The following is a 17,534-nucleotide window of genomic DNA, read 5'->3' as shown; positions in this document are numbered from 1 at the left end:
CTCAAATAAACTCTTTATTTTAAGAGTCTGTGTCTAAAGACGCTAAACTGTTTTGGCAAGGGGATATATCCTAAAACTATTTTGTCTGATATTGTTATTCTAATGTTGTGTTAGTATTTAAAATGCAGCCATATGGCATAATAACTGCATTATATCAAGGTGTTATTCATTATCTGATGTACTCATCCATTTTTGGAAGTATGTGAAATCAAATATTGCTTACTCAATAATTTATTGAGTTCCTGCTATATGTCAAGCATTAGAGATTCAGCAATAAACAAATTAAAATCTCTGCCTTAAGAAAATTTATATTCAGAGGGTAGGGGCAGACAACAACAACAAAAAGGCAAAAAGGCAAATTCATAGTATTTTAGGTGTGAACAATGCTAAGGAAGAATGAAGTACAGAAGTGGGCAGGGAGCATCAGAGTGGATGTAGGTTTCAGTTTAGCCTGGGTAAGGCAGGTCAGACAGGATAAAGAACTAAAGGTGAGTGAATGAACCTCGCAGATATTCAGCGTGTGTTCCAGGAAGAGGGAACAGAATGTGCACCGATGCTGGTGCACAAAGCTGTGCAGAAGCAAGTAAAAAGATGTGAGGTCAGAGAAGCGGTTGGGAGAAGGGAGCATATCAAGGAGAGCATTCTAGGTCATTACAAGAATTTTACTTCAAATGGCTTATTTTGTCGATTATTGAATGCAAGTCAGTCCTCTGCAGCCTCACTTACATATTTACTTTTTATTTCATCTCTTCATTCTGTTCTATCTCTGTAAGTTTGAAACAGTTGTGCTAACATAGTCCCCTAATGTTATTATTTTGTTGACTTTTGAATTTTTCAATAAGTTTTGCTTTCATTGCAATTTTATTGAGCATCTAAGAATAAATTAATACACTTTCATGAAGCTTATATCTTTGAATACAAAGAGATAAATTCTTTGGCCCACTGTAATGTTTTTCATCTGAATTCCATTTTGCCTGATACTAATATTGCCAATCATGTTTCCTTTTTGTTTGCTTCTTACTGATCTGAAAATCACATTCTTAATTTTTTATTTGATTACTTTTGTTGATTAATGTATTTTTGTGTATTTATAATTTTTACTAATGTTTTTCTTAGTTTTTAGTGCTTTTCTAATGTTTTTCTCTTAGTGTTTGGAATCCACGTGTTCTTCCCTTCTTTACTAGTGATTTCTCAGTTTACATAAAATGTGGCCTCTACAGTTATAGTCCACCTATCAAGAGACATCAGTGGCCAGCGCCCCGGCTCCCTAGGCTAATCCTCTGCCTTGCGGCGCCGGCACACCGGGTTCTAGTCCCGGTCGGAGTGCCGGATTCTGTCCCTGTTGCCCCTCTTACAGGCCAGCTCTCTGCTGTGGCCAGGGAATGCAGTGGAGGATGGCCCAAGTCCTTGGGCCCTGCACCCCATGGGAGACCAGGAGAAGCACCTGGCTCCTGCCATCGGATCAGCGCGGCGCCGCGGCCATTGGAGGGTGAACCAACAGTAAAAGGAAGACCTTTCTCTCTGTCTCTCTCTCTCTCACTGTCCACTCTGCCTGTCAAAAAAAAAAAAAAAAAAAAAAAAAAAAAAAGAGAGAGAGACATCAGTGCTGACCAGGCAGGATGAGGCATTTTTCCTGTTCTTAACTTTTACACTGTGGTCATCACAAGCCAGGTTCATAGACTAACCATCGAAGCCTGCATACTCACATGCATGCAGGTGTGTGCAAATGTGTATACAGCAAAAAGTAAACAGCAAAGTCATTTGTTCTCCTAAATCCTCAGTTTCTTGGATGACACTTTATACTTATTCTCCCACCTCTGCTTGCAGCAGCAGCAGCCTGGAGAGATGTCAAACAGCTTAGAGGAAATTGTATGCAGCAGAATGTTCTATTTTTTTTAATTAAAAACTATTTATCTTTCTTATCTTTTTGAATAAACAGCTGCTTCTGGCTTACCTCTCAGAACCTACACAGTTCATTGAATCTCTGTCTCATTGCACTTATTTAAGAAAACTTAACTCCAATACCAGCCTCTGGTGAACCCTACACCACAGGTACTCATGTCAAGAGATCAGAAGGTCAAAATGTGGCCTGTGGGCAGGAACCCATCTCAGCCTTTGGGTCTGGATGCCTGGAAATCCCCTCATTTGAAGCTTTTGTAAAGGGACAAGAAGTTCATGTCTTTCTCTGGGCCGACTCCTGTGCCTGTGTTGTCCCATTTTATTACCACCAAAGCCCCGTGACATGGGTGTTATCATCCTCAACTTATGTATTAAGACATTGAATCCCCAAAACACTTGATTCCAATCCATTGGAGGAGATCCAGGATTCATGTCTGTGTATATTTGACCCTAAAACTTACACTCTTTCCTCATGATTCTTTCATTAGTGGAGAGGAAGTGGTGGACAGGTCTGAGTGGCCATAGGCATTCAGTTTGAGGATTTACATGCATTTATTTATTTTCTTTACTACTGTACCCCCTCCTCCCTCCACTTGAAGAGGACCCTCAGAATTGAAAGTGAAACACTAAGTTTCTATGGCTTATATGCTTTGTGATTTTGAGTAAGTTAACAAGACTTCTGTATATCTTTTTCTTCTGTGTATTGAGTTTTGTCCCAATCAGTATTTTTCAAATTTTGCCCTGTAGCCTTCAAGAGGAAGAAAGTATGAGTGAGGGACAACGAAGATGGCCTGTCCTGGGCTGTCACTGCTCCTTGACTTGTTTGCCAAAGCCCCTGCAGATGAAATATCACTTGCAAACACCTGTCTATGGTGGAGAAGTGTAGAGGGAGAAGAGGATCTAGGAGGAGCCAAGAAAGGTCAGCAATCATAGAACCAGGACAACCCCAGCTCAAGCTCCTACTACACGAGGTGGCCCTAGGTGCAAGGCAGACAACCTGGATGGGAAAATAAGTCAGTGGAGGGAAATTTTATAGGAACTGGAAAAAATGAGAAGCAAAATCATTTCTAAGCAGCAGCCCCAGGGCAATTGTCAATGAAATCCCAACTTGAGTAAGGTAAATCCCACTTAGTCCTTATCTGTATTAACAGGGAGAGAGAGGGGAGGAAGAGATAGGCAAAGGCACTATTTTGTAAGTAGAGAATAATAGGAACTGCTAAACATATTCAACTGAGCAATAGACAGAGAGCCTATGTCTGCCTCAAAATCCAAAATAATGTGCCCAAGCCCACACTGAAAAAAACAAAGTGTAATTGTCAGAACTTTAGAAAATACTTTACATTTGTTTGCAAATTGAAGTGCAACCCCAGTTGCACTTGTTTAGAGACACTGTTAAATCACAATCTTTTTGTCTCGATCAAGAATAAAATCCAAGAAAAAAAATCTCAGCTCCATCCCATTGAGAGGACTCCCTCTACCTCTGTGGTGAATGCCTTCACTAAATTCTGTTTCCTTGTCCTATGCCAAAGAGGATGTTTAGCCAGGGATGGCTGAGTTACTCAAACTGAAGCTCTCAGGCAATATGCCAGAGAAGAGAAGATAAAGAGGGCCAGCTCTTCTGTTGTGGCAGTAGAAGAGGACGAGACCTCTTCTCAGCATGGCTTTGAAACTTTCCTGGGAGAACAGTGAATGCAGTCTTCCTGAAGGGAATTGGAAGAGAATGTCAGCTGATAAGCCTCAAGTTCTCAGCCTGAGGCTGGACAGTGTAGGGGTGGGGTGATGATGGACATGGTGTGCAGAGAGCAGACGTGGAAAAATGAGGTAGGGAGTCACAGGAATTTGTTGTGGCCCTTCTTCTCAATATTTTTAGCATTATCATGTTTGACTGATATAATTCTGAATCATTTCTTACTCTCAGCTCTTATTTCTCCCCTCAACTTCTATAAAAATGCTCCATACCTCAAAGGTACCCAGGAAAGCCACTGAGAACATTCGTTACATAACCTTCCGTAGAGAGACTGAAGTGACTGGAGTTATCTGCTCTGGTACAGAAAGGGCAATGTGTAGAAGGTGGGAGTGGATGGCTTAATAATTTTTTACCCGATGGTGATTAGAGATAGATGAGAAGAGGAATTGTATCAGAAATATCTGAGGATAATTCTTAGCATTAACATCTTCCTTCCTAGTAAGTCAAATGGGATCTGTGAAGGCGAGTCTGAAAAATATCTCTGGGTAGTTCTCAACTCCGCCCCCAGTTGCCTGGTATTTCTCACTGACACAAAGGGACAGAATGTGACAAATGTGAGAAGCTGCTTTCCTGATGACAACAGAAAAGGATATCCCAGGGAGTCCTGGAGATCTACACTAGAAAAAAAGTCCTGACTGTGGTAATTTTGTGTAAGCAAAGACTTGTTAAAGGATACTTCAGCCTAGGTACATGGAATCTACCCAAAATGATTGAAAGTCATTGCAGTCCTCTATGCTTGACTTTGTGGCTTGCAAGTTAAGTGTGGGGGAACTGTCTGAGGGGAACTGTTAAGTCCCAGGAGCATGTTCGGGGAGCTTGAAACCATAACTCATATGCAGTCCCTGTTGTTGGGACCAACAATTGTGTTGGACTGTAAGGAAGAATAACATAAGAGTCTTCCTGTTGTCTAGAAAACCCTGTTTTGTTTCATTCGCAAATGTTCTCCTGTGAGACCCCCCTCTCCAGAACAACTCCTTGAATGGCAAGGAAGCCTTCTCCTCACATCGTTAGCACATGGAGCTCCTTGGGTTATTATTCTTCCCTTTCTTCTGTCTTCCTCCTGGAAACATGCTACTTATTTGATGTTGGTATTTTGCATACCACTGCAGGTTTTTGTTCTCCACATTAAAATAGCCACTTGAAATTATAGTCTGTAGGACATGGGCGGTTACTCCTTCTCAAACTTGTCTTTCTTCCCACCATCAATTTGCTAAGGGGTAATGTCCAGCGCTTCTTTCAAGAATGGTAAACCAATGGCACGACTCTTTCTACACATACACCTATAATTACGTGCTTCACCTAACAAGTCCCCACCCTAACAGTTCTTCTTTGAACATTTTTTTGTGCATTTATTTGAGAGGCAAAGAGAGGGGAGAAGGGCGGGAGGGGAGAGAGAGAGAGAGTGTGGACTTCAAGCTCCAATCAGCTGCTACTCACACCCCAAGTGATTGCAATGGCCACAGGCCAGCAGCTGAACCTGGGAGATGGGAACTCAATCCAGGTCCCCCAGTTAGGTGACAGGGATCCAACTACATGGCCCATGCCTGCTGTCTCTTAGGGTCTGCAATAAAAGGAAGCTGGAAACTGGAGCCAGAGCCAGGAATCCAACCCAGGTGCTCTGTTTTGGGATTCAGGCACTTTAGCAGCTAGGCTAAATACCTGTTCCCAGTAAAGTTTCTTGAACCCTATCTGGGACTCTATTTTCATCCTTTCAGTGTGAGAATAAAAAAAAAAAAACATGTGTGATGAATGGGAGGTCTTTAGGTGCTAACTAGAATACATGTGGAAACAGTATTGTGTCTACTCAACAACACAGCCTTAATGGCCCTAGGCCAACACGACTAGACATTTCTGAAAATAAAAAGCCAATGAAATACACATTAAACACCAAAGCCAGTTGCTTTAGGGTATGATGGGAAAAAGTCACTGGACCAGGGAGTCTTGGCCCCACCACTGGACCAGTGACAAGATATTTAAGCTCCTAGAGCTTAAAACTGAGGGTAAAAGAGACAATAACCCTACAACACGGTTTGGATGTTCCCATGGACATTTACTGCTCCAGTTGCCCAGCGCTGATCCGCTGTTCTTCAGTTTCCTTTTGTAGAACTCGAGCTCCCAGATCTCCTCAGACCTCATTTTACTCCTTTTTGTGCTCTGCCACACACACCCTTGTGTGGCTCTTTCTGAAGATAGCTCTCCACATATTGGCACATAGTGTGCCTGTGTGCCCAAGAAAGGAATGTGTTCAGTCAATTACACCCCTCCCTCCACCCAGAGGAAGCCCATAACCAGTGACAGATGGGTACAGAAATGAACGTGTTTTCCAATCCCTCTGTGGCTGCACTGACAGCCCAGAGCTCCCCTGCAGGATCAGGTTGCAGCTAACCTCCTGGGATCCCACTCCCAGTTCACTTCTTGCTGTCCTTCCTCCCCTCTCCGTTAAGGGTTTCCACCAGCAGTGCTATTTGAATTATTAGCACACAAATCTCAACTCGGTGTGTGTTTCTGTTGAATGGCAATGAAAAGACCTATGCCTCCATGATCATAAGCAGTATCGACGGGAGTGTCAGTCAGATGTCCTGTACTCCCTGGGCAAAAGGTGGCCAACTGCTCATCAGAATCTCATGCCATGGACTTTGCATCTCAATCTGATGACACAAGGCGCAAAGCTGGTTCCAGTGATGGTGATGTAGAGACACCATTCCTTACTACTCCCAGAGCTGCAGACAACACGGATTCTTGTCTTTTCACAGTCTCTACCTTCTCACTTTCCCCTCATTTCTCTGTGCTGTTCTACATACTTAACACTAAATGACATTTGGGCTTGCATCATCTGTAGTTGCTTTTAATCAAATAATCTTAACTGACACAGAAACCAAATAAAATAATGAAGAACAGCTTTGTTAACATTCTGAAGTCAAATGTAATTATTGCAGAAGCAGTCCCTCTTAGTTTTTTGCTGTTTATCATATTGTTCATTGGACATGGTTGAGGGACACCTGTACTTGACTTTCCTCTGATTTCACCTCTGCATTTCAATTTCAAAGTGTGACAACTGAACTTTCAGAAACTATCAAAGACAGTGTATATTCTCCATTAGCACTTTTGTATATTGATACCAGTTTTAGCATCTTCATAAAAACATAATATGATTGCAGGCAACGGTGGTTTATATTTGTCAATTCATCTGTTGCTGACAGATTCCAGAAGACCCTCTGGCTCCTAGATTAGAAACGACCAATCCCTGGCAATACAAGAGATGCTCAAAACGCTCAAGGAAAGTATGCATTCTAAAAAACAAACAAACAACACAAACAAAGCTATGCATGGATTTCAAAATAAATTTATCTTTTAATTCTATTTTTCATGAACTGTTTGAAGATTCTTCATATATCCAGAAAAATCACAATAAGCTAATTTATCATTTTTTTACTAATATTTCTGGTAATTCAGCCTAATGTCTGACTTCATCAACAACTGTAATTCATGATAGACATATGTCAACAGAAATACAAATAATAATAGCTTTTATCTTTCATGATGCTTTGTAGTTTATCACCTAATCTTTAGACTGATCCTCAAGATATTTTTATGAGATTGACTTCAGTGAAGATGAGAAAATAAAAGCCTTTCAGATGAGAAAAACAGGGTTATGAAAGCTTAAGTCATATTTAAATGACCTAAAATTTTATATATTTATTTTAAATTTCATTTTCATCTGCTTGAAACTCAAAACAATAAAGGGAAAGTGAAAGAGAGATAGAGGAAGAGAGAAATATTGAGAAATGCTCTCATCATCCAGGGCTGGACCATGGCAAAGCCAGGAGCCTGGAACTCTATCCAGGCATTCCACACGGATGGAAAGGGCCCAAGAACTTGAACCATCACTGCTGCCTTCCAGAATTTACTAGCAGGAAGCCGGATCAAGAGACACTGGGACTTGAACTGTCGCTCTGATATATGTTGCAAACATTCCAAATGGCAGTACAATCTTCTGTGCCTTAATACTTACCTTACAAATGCCCTACAGTGATTAAATGGCATTGTGATACTATCTGTGTAGTCTTTTTGAATTTGACATCTGTCTGGGTTACCTATTTCCTTATAATTAGCTGTCCCCAACTTGGTGCATAAAACTAAAATTTGTTAGTATCTGCCATGGTTCTGAGGGTTTACTGTGCTCACCTTGATAATCCTTGCTTAGCGTCTTTGATGTGTTTGCAGAAAGATGAACCCACTAGCTGAAATTCTATGAAGATTTGATCAGGTTGAACATCTAAGAGGGTTTCTATTGTCACATCCGGGCATTTGGGATTAATCGTGAATAGCTTCTCTCCCTCTTTCACTCCACTCCCTCTCCCTCTCCGTCTCCCTCTCCTTCTCTCTCTCCCTCCGTCCACCCCATCTCTGTCTGTATCTCTATCATCTTTCTCTCCATGTGTCCTTTCTTTGTGGTTCCCTTGGGCTTCCTCACATGATGTTGCCTTTAGGGTTCCAAGTGCTAATAAACCAAGGAAGCAAAACTAGAAGTTATTGGTCTCTTACACCTGGCTCCAGAATACAATAGAATAGTTCTGTGGGGTTCTATTTATCAAAAAAGTCACAGAGTCTGTCCATAGTGAAAGGATAAAGTCATAGATCCCACCTTTTAATAGGAGGAGTATCAATTTGTGGCTTTCTGAATCAACTGCATCATCTTAACCTCCACTGCTAGAATTTCAAGTCAGTGAACCCTTTTATAAGAATGCAGAAAAGCTGACCATTAAGTGACAAGTTTCCCAAGATTGAGGCAGAAAAAGAAAATAATCTTAGCTTGGAAATTACATTTTTTTATTACTGGCATTATGTGTTTTATCTTGACATGTTAAGATGCCAATTGATGGTACTACATACTTTCTTGTTCATAATAGAATTTTTTGGGATATGGCCTAGAAACTGCATGGCTTCAACATGGAGGCTTGCCTTTTTGTGTCAGAAAGTGGACAAGTCAACTGTTTCCTAGGATGTCATCTAACATTTGCAAGTTTGAAAAATTTTTTTTCTTCCAAATTGGGTCTCTGTCTCTCAACATTTTGTCATTATTGTCTTTGTGATTCAAGAGGGTAGACTATACATTCCTCCTTCTTAGTCTCACATAGCTAAGTTGGAGAGGATGATTTCTGACAGAAACAAGAAAAACAAGGATGTTATTTTCTCCCTTGTTTTCCTTTTAGAGTTGTTTTATTTTGTTTTGTTTCATTTCTTTGAGCAACTAGCCTAATTCCCATTAGGTAAATATAGATTTAATGATGAAGATGACAAAAGGTGTGGGTGTTTGTTAATAAGAACAGAAATTATAGTCTCTCTCTGGTTTCCTATGAATAGATGTGACAAGTGTAGGCTAATGAGTTGTGTTAGTTAGAAGGCAGCATTGCTGAAACCAAAGCAATCTGTTTAACTCCTTAGTGTTTGTGCCTACTTAGGGAGACATTATAGCACCAAATGTAGTATAGTAGTTGAGGGTGAGGGCCCTAGAGCCAGGCTGCCTAACATCTAATGGGTGTTGCTTATTAGCTGTGCAATTGGGACAAGTTATACAGCATCTCTGTGCCTGTGTTTTCTCTTTGATGATACAAGAACATGTAACAGTGATTTCAGAAGGATCAAACTGTTCAATAAAATGCTGTATAAAAGGGCAGGCATTTGGCACAGTTCTTAGGATGTCACATAGGCCATTCCCTATCCATATCCTAGTGCCTAGGTTCAAGTCCTAGCTACACTCCCAAATCCATCTTCATGCTGTTGTTCACTCTGGGAGGCACTAGGTGATGTCAAGCTTTTGGTCAACAATAGCAGCTATTCAGTTTGGTGATTATTCTATCCTATAGCTTCAGCCTTCCCATAACTCCTCCATAAATTGATGACTAATTTCCTTCAGTGGCCGATCCTCGATTAACCAGAAACTGACCCCTTTCAGAGTGCCAACCATTACTGACTGACCACATTTTAGTGACAGGGAAACTAGTTGAGAGCATAAGGGTGGACCAGAGAGTGGGTTTTTGTGTAGGAAGTGCCGCTCAGTGAAATCTTCCTAAAACTTAAAGGAGGAGAGTGGTAACCCTTAAAGGTCAAATACCAGTTTGTCATTGGCTTGGTTTCTGGGAAGCCCAGTATTCTGGGGCCACCAATTCAACAGAAGGGTGTATTGTCTATCAGAGAGTCAGCGTAAAAACAGAGTTGATGAGCCCTCTGTACAAACCAGTCACTTTGACTTGGTTTTAATTTTCCCTTTATTTGTCTTTCAGTTGAGAAATGTTAAGAATAGCACATTTAATCTGTCAAACACCTCAGTTTTAATTTCAGGTCAAGGCAAGATACAGAAAAGTCAACCCCATCCAACGACTGCTAGTGGTTTTCATTTCTCCATCACTTGTAACTCGAGTGCCCGGAGGATGGTAGCAAATGTTAGTGGGGAGCACTGAAGTTATTTTAATCCAGCACAAATTTTAGGTTATTTATGACAAAGAGTAGTTACTAGAAACTTGAGTTAGGTGAAAATTAGCTATTCCCCTTCAATCTTTACAACTGATTATTGAAAAATAATGTCTCAGACCAAAACCTGTTAGCCTATAGACATGCATGCAGACACGAACAAAGCAGTTCTATGCTTATTGAGGTTCCAGAGCCATATCCTTTCAAATGCTCTGACCACACAACACCTAAGAGGTTCAGTTATGGAAGACATAGCAACTTTCCGGAGACAGGATTTGGTGGCTTAGAGTCAGCATCCAATAATCAGAAAGCCTTCTAGGAGCCAGTGCTGTGGCATAGCAGGCAAAGCCACCTCCTGCAGTGCAGGCATCCCAAGTGGGCACCGGTTCTAGTCCTAGATGCTCCTCTTCTGCTCCAGTCCTCTGCTGTCACCCGGGAAAGCAATAGAAGATGGCCCAGGACCTTGGGCCCCTGCACCCATGTGGGTGACCTGGAAGAAGCTCCTGGCTCCTAGCTTCAGATCAGCACAGCTCTGGCCATTGCAGACAACTGGGAACAGTGGATGAAAGACCTCTCTCTCTCTGCCTCTACTTGTCTCTCTGTGTAATTCTTTCAAGTAAATAAGTAAATCTTAAAAAAAAAAAGTCCTTCTAAACAAATAGCCACCCAGCACAGATCTAAGGCTATGAGGCACATTTAGGGGGATACCCATTCTCAGGTGTCAACCACACACTTGCCTGATCCTGAGATTAAATTTTGCACCATAATCTAGTCTCTGGACATAAGGTCATTTAAAAATCAAGCCAAAGAAAGCCATTTTTAACATTTATCAGACTATCAACTCTTAGTTCAGACTTACGGCTCTTAGTGTAACTAGAATGTAATCAGGCTTGATACAAGGTAAGAAACCTTGGCCTGTGAATTGTTGATTCAAGCAACAACTGTCCAGAGAGTTAAATCTTAAACTAACTTGAATATGCATTTTGATATATTGTTTGATGTGAAGTATTTCAAAGCAGTGTAGTTATCATAACAAATGTGACCCTCCCCCACGAGAGTGTTGACTATGTGTTGTCTTCAAAGAGATCTCCAAGGGAAAGATTATGGATCATATATCTAGGATAACTGACTTTCCCCCATCTTCTCACACATAAAAAGCTTTCTTACCTCCTGCTTCACATCACACCTGGGTCTATCTTGTTGTGCTATACTGATAACCATTTGCTTACCTGATATTTGAACTCCTAAGTTGCTAGGTACCTACCTTCTGTTCTTCGTTTTTTCTGTTTCTTTCCTGGAGCCATAGGTTAAGGAAAATGTTTCCATTACAGAGCATGAACAACTTGTGCCCTAAAAATGTGATACGCTTCTGTTTACTCAGATATGTAGCTGTTTGTCACCCTCTTTTCCCCCTAGTTCCAACCCCCCTTTCCAAGGAAGTAAATACATAAAAGGACTCACTGATTTAAGTGGATTGACAACATTATTTGTGAATCATCTTCTCCCAGGTCAATGACTGGAACACTACAGAAGATCTGCCTCATGTGTCATTTGTACTTATTTTTTATTTCCTGTATGCTCATTTAGAGAGAAAAGTTTTTACCTGCACATTTCTATGGTTCTTATTACCATAGTAGCCAAGAGGTTGTATTGCAAAAATTAGAGAGAGGGAGATAGAGGGAGAAGGAAAGAGAGAGAAAGAAAGAATTAGCAACAGGATTTGGGGGGAGTAGTTTTCAGGCCCTGGGAACAAAACTTCAGATAACCAGGGCTTTTGGTTGATATAATTCACTTGTGGGGGTGTTGATTGGCTGTCTCTCAGCTCATCTTGACAAAAAATAAGACAGGATAAAATGCTGGAAAGGTAATTAATGTTCTACAGGAGTACAGATTTCATCTTTCTGAGTTGGTGCTCTTTAAAGAAATGATGATTCCTCATATGCTTAATTAAAGTTTGCAGTGGCTACTCACCTCCATAAATCATTTCTCTGCCCAAGGAGGCAGTGATGGCTGTGGCAATGAGGGGTAACTAGGGCTGCACTAAATTCCCTGGGGCCGAGATGGAATGCTATTTATTGCAGCACAGGAAGGACATTTTCTATGCTGAGAGCGATATTTCACTCTGCAGTCATTGAGAGCAGAGCACATTCCAGCTGATGCTTCCACTGACTGGCTGGGTTTCTCTCAACAGCAAAATGGAAGAGAAGTGCAGGCACAATGACAAGGACTGAATATCTGAAATCATCACCTAGGTGATCAATTGTAATGCTGGATTGCCTCTCAGGGAGGAAAAAATGAAGCTTTCTTTTCAAATTACCAATTAATTTTTCTAATATGTCTTTCAAAGCAGGAGTGTGGTAAGTACAAGGACTCTGTTTCTCAGTGTAGGTCACTGAGAGCCAGATGGAGAGGGACATTCTCAAAAACACGCCACAAATGGAAAATGGAAATGAACAGAAAAAATAACATCCTGAATTCTGGATAGAATTGAAAATCAGAGTTAACAAACTGAGCTTTTTTCCCTGTGAAATTCTGGCTTCAGTGAAAGAATTTAACAAAACATATTGGCTCCTGTAGCCCCTCCCTTTTGTTCTATTGGAACATTTCTAAGTGGGGACAATGCCCTCAGTCAGGTCAGTATCACAGTAGGTTGAGCACTGGCTTCTCATCAGAATTCTCTAGTCTAGTCACCTTTGTCTTCTCTCACAGAGGTGATAGAATATTAAAATCCACATAATTGCCTGTTTTTTGCAACTACCCAAATGTCACTGCCTACCTGAGAGAGCTTTCTCATTCTTCCTTCTCTGCGCTTTGATTCATCCCCCAAAGCTTTCTCCTAGGCTACTTGGCTGCATTCCCTCACTCCATCAAAATCTGGTGGGTCTTTCTTGAGTGAGTTCTCTGAGCTGACCTCTTTTTTTGAGTCGTCTATTTGCATGCATGGGGCCACCAGAGGCATCAATGGTTTTGCAGTCTTGAGCTACATTTGGGGTTTTACCTAGAAAATGTGCAGAATATAAATGTTTTCATGAGGTATATGGGCCAATTTCTCATTCAGGAAGAGAAAGGCTGCTGATGAAAAAATTTGGAAGCAGAAATTGGCTGCAAGGTTTCCGTGGGTGTTTTCATTCATTTGTTTAATATGAATGCATTAAGAAATATGTGGGATAAAAACAGTGTGGTGCTGTGAAACTAATAGTAGAGTTCCTCTCCTCTAGGAGCTTCTACTCTGGCTAGCAGGAAGGTGATACAAGGCAAATACAATGTGAATCAAATAAGCAATAGGTACAATAAGGATTCTATACAGGAACTTAAGGGCACACAGAATGGAAAAGTTGGAAAAAGATTTTGGAGAAGAAATCAGCTAAGAGGTAACATAATTAACCATTTCCATAAATTCAGTATATACATAGCAATATTACTATGTTCAAGGACATGATTTTAAGTTTTCACAGCAAACATATTAATGTGAGTGTCTTTGGGAATAACAACAAATCTAAATTTTTATTAAAATAAGAGGAAGACTGCTTGAAGTAGTAATTGTAATGTGCTGTGAAATACACATAACTCAGTCTTCTGTTTTATTTTTAGTTTCAATAATAGCAAAGAGAAGAAAGACAAAAGTAACCACAAAACAAACACAAAAAATAAGTAAAATCCAAACAAAAGCAAAAAGTCAATTTTTTAAAGAGTGAGCAGTATTTTAGATTAATAAGATCTGGGAAACTGCACAGAGGGTTGGTGTGGTAGTTCTGGTTCCATTTTTTATTTGAAAGAGAGAACTATATAGATAGAAAGATTGGGGCAGAAGGTGGAGATGTTCTATGTACTAGTTCACTCTGCAGATGGCCACAACAGCTGGGACTAGGCCAGAATGAAGCCAGGAGCCAGGAGCTTCTTCCGAGTCTCCCACATGGATGGCAGGGGCCCAAGTACTTGGGCCATCCTCTGCTCCTTTTCCCAGGCCATTAGCATGGAGGTGGATAGGAAGTAGAACAGCAGGGACACAAATTGGCGCCCATATGGGTTGCTATACCACAACACCAGCCGCAGTAGTCCTAGTTTGATCTAGAATAGAAGTATCCAAATAAAGAAGCTCACCATGTCACTGGGTGGGGCAACTGCTTGTGGACTATCTAGCTATTACAGAGGAATAGTGACTAAATTCTTTAAATATAATGTAGGAGATACTTAAACATAATGTAAAATATCTTTAATCTAATACTTACATATAATGTAAAATATATATCCTCAAGTAGATACAAATATATAATATAAATAGTATATATTTATATATTAAACATATAAGTAATATATAAATATATTAAATATAAATATTTAGGGATATATATCCTTAAATATAATGTTGGAGATACTTTAATATAGGGAAACATGTAGTTTGTATACAAGAGCATTTGAGAAACCAAGTCTGACTAATGAGGAATGAGCTACCTTCCAGGGTCACTTTCCTGTGCCTGTGTGTGGAGACTCCATGACTCCCATGTTGTTTACCAGGGTAATTGAAGCTTTCTTAATCAGGCAGTCTCACTGGAAGGTCAACTACATATCTTCTTTAAAGCAGCAAACAAATATTAAACTCATTCACCCAGTGGTTTACTGATATTTTATATACCACAGTAAGATACTCCTGAAAGCAATTCTGCCTAATTTTAGAAAATGCATGATTTGGCCAGTGCCTCAGCTCACTAGGCTAATCCTCTGCCTGCGGTGCCAGCACCCTGGGTTCTAGTCCCGGTTGGGGCGCCGGTTCTGTCCCAGTTGCTCCTCTTCCAGTCCAGCTCTCTGCTGTGGCCAGGGAGTGCAGTGGAGGATGGCCCAAGTGTTTGGGCCCTGCACCCACATGGTAGACCAGGAGGAAGCACCTGGCTCCTGGCTTCAGATCGGTGCAGCGCGCCAGCTGTGGCAGCCATTTGGAGGGTGAACCAACAGAAGGAAGACCTTTCTCTCTGTCTCTCTCACTGCCTAACTCTGCCTGTCAAAAAAAAAAAAAAAAAGAAGAAAGAAAAGAAAAGAAAAGAAAAAGAAAGAGAGAAAGAGAGAAAGAAAGAAAGAAAGAAAAGAAAATGCATGATTAGTTCATAGAAAAAACAAAAGTATATACAATAATTTTCAGATCCTTTCCTAAAAGTAAGTTTTCAATAAAAGGGATAAAATTTTCAAGGGAAGTGGGATAAATTGGAAACAGAGAGGAAAAAAAATTATAATTGTTTGAGGACATAGATATATGTACACTGACTTTAACAATTTGCAACGTATACACTTGTAATACAACAGATAGTATCCCGGCCGGCGCCGCGGCTCACTAGGCTAATGCTCCGCCTTGTGGCGCCGGAACACCGGGTTCTAGTCCCGGTCGGGGCGCTGGATTCTTTCCCGGTTGCCCCTCTTCCAGGCCAGCTCTCTGCTGTGGCCAGGGAGTGCAGTGGAGGATGGCCCAAGTCCTTGGGCTCTGCACCCCATGGGAGACCAGGATAAGCACCTGGCTCCTGCCATCGCCAGCTCTCTGCTGTGGCCAGGGAGTGCAGTGGAGGAGGGCCCAAGTCCTTGGGCCCTGCACCCCATGGGAGACCAGGATAAGCACCTGGCTCCTGCCATCAGATCAGCGCGATGCGCCAGCCGCTGGCCGTGGCGGCCATTGGAGGGTGAACCAATGGCAAAAGGAAGACCTTTCTCTCTGTCTTTCTCTCTCACTGTCCACTCTGCCTGTCAAAAAAAAAAAAAAAATAGATAGTATCCCATAAATACACAGAACTTTAATGTATACATTTAAAATGAAGATTAAAAAAGAGAGGGAGAGATTGGTTATGAGGAACTGGTTCTGTAGTAATGGAGACTGAATCGTCCCAGGATATTTAGTGGGCAAGCTGGGGCCCAGGAGAGCTAAAGGTGGGTCCCAGTCCAAATACCAGCCACCCTGAGACTGAGCATGAGCTAAAGCATTGGCTCCAGACCAGAGCAGGAACAAGCTGATTCCCAGCTCAGGACCATCAGGCAGAAAGAGCAACCTCTCAAGGTTGGCCAGTCTTTCTGTTCTAATTATACACAACCGATTGGAGGAGGCTGTCACCTTAAACAGGACAATCTACTTTACTCAATTCAAATGCTAATATCATGGAGAAACATACTCTCAGACACTTCCATGATAATGTTTGACCAAATATCTGGGCACCCTTTGCCCAGTCAAGTTCACACATAAAATTAAACATCACAAGTACAATGCTTGTCAACTTGGCACCTATGCACATCACCTTAAACCACATTTAATCCCTAAATAAAGACAATAACAAAGTCATTTTTAAAAAGAGAGACACAAGAATAGGACATAGAGGAACTAGGATCCAAAGATAAAGTGAAGAATATTAATAAAAGAAAGTATTTAAAGGGAAAAAAAAGAGATGGGAAAGTGCCTGAACTAACACAGTAACCACTGTGCGAATTTACTACAGACCGTTAGACCTTAAAGAAAGAGCTTCTCTGGGAATCCCTAACTATTGCTGTGGGTCTTCTTGGAAACAGGTTGGTCTAAGGAACTAATAAGTTTGGGTTCAAGCTCTCTTTCAATTTTATCACATGACTTTGGATAGATCTATAAATCACTATCTTTGAAATAGCAAAATGGCCTCATCAATGAAATGATGAGAATAGTGTAGTCTTTTCAATTGTTTGTAGAACTGAATGAAATGTATGAAAATAACTGGCTTGGTCCACTTGATGTGCCAGAACAATACACAATAGACTGGGTAACTTAAACACCAGAAAATTATTTTCATACTTCCAGAGACTAAGAAATGCAAAATCAAGTGGCTGGCTCATTTTCTGGCCTGTAGATGACCACTTTCTCTGTGGCCTCACATGACTGAAAATAAGGAGTAGGGGAGAATGTTCTCTATGCTTTCTGGTGTTCTAATGTCTCTTCCTAGAAACACACTAATCTTTTCATGTCGGGTCCTCCCTCTCCTGACTCAGTTATACTTAATTATCTCCTCATGCAACCTCTCTCCAAACACAGTCACAATGGGAATTAGGTATTAAGTATAATTAATTTGGGGAGGAAAACAATTCAACACCCAGCAAGGATTAACACAGCTTCAGAAAGATAGCAAGTATCCAAAATTAGTTCTATCTTATCCCAAGCCATCAATCCCCTATAATAATCCTTTTCTGCATGATGCTAAAGCCAAAATAGGATATCAAATAAGATTTAGGAATAAATAGCTGATATGTATGTATAGATTATCAATTATCAGAAGAGTTGAACTCAGAAATATACTTGAATTTTGCATAAATTTAATATTTAATTTTTGAAACATTTTTTAAACTCTTATTTAGTAAATATAAATTTCCAAAGTACAGCTTATGAGTTACAATGGCTTTTTCCTCCCTCATAACTTCCCTC

The sequence above is a fragment of the Oryctolagus cuniculus genome, chromosome 2 (assembly GCF_051225735.1).
Source record: "Oryctolagus cuniculus isolate XC-2025 breed Fujian yellow rabbit chromosome 2, ASM5122573v1, whole genome shotgun sequence".
Classification (NCBI taxonomy): domain Eukaryota; kingdom Metazoa; phylum Chordata; class Mammalia; order Lagomorpha; family Leporidae; genus Oryctolagus; species Oryctolagus cuniculus.
Note: the sequence above shows the minus strand (reverse complement) of the source record.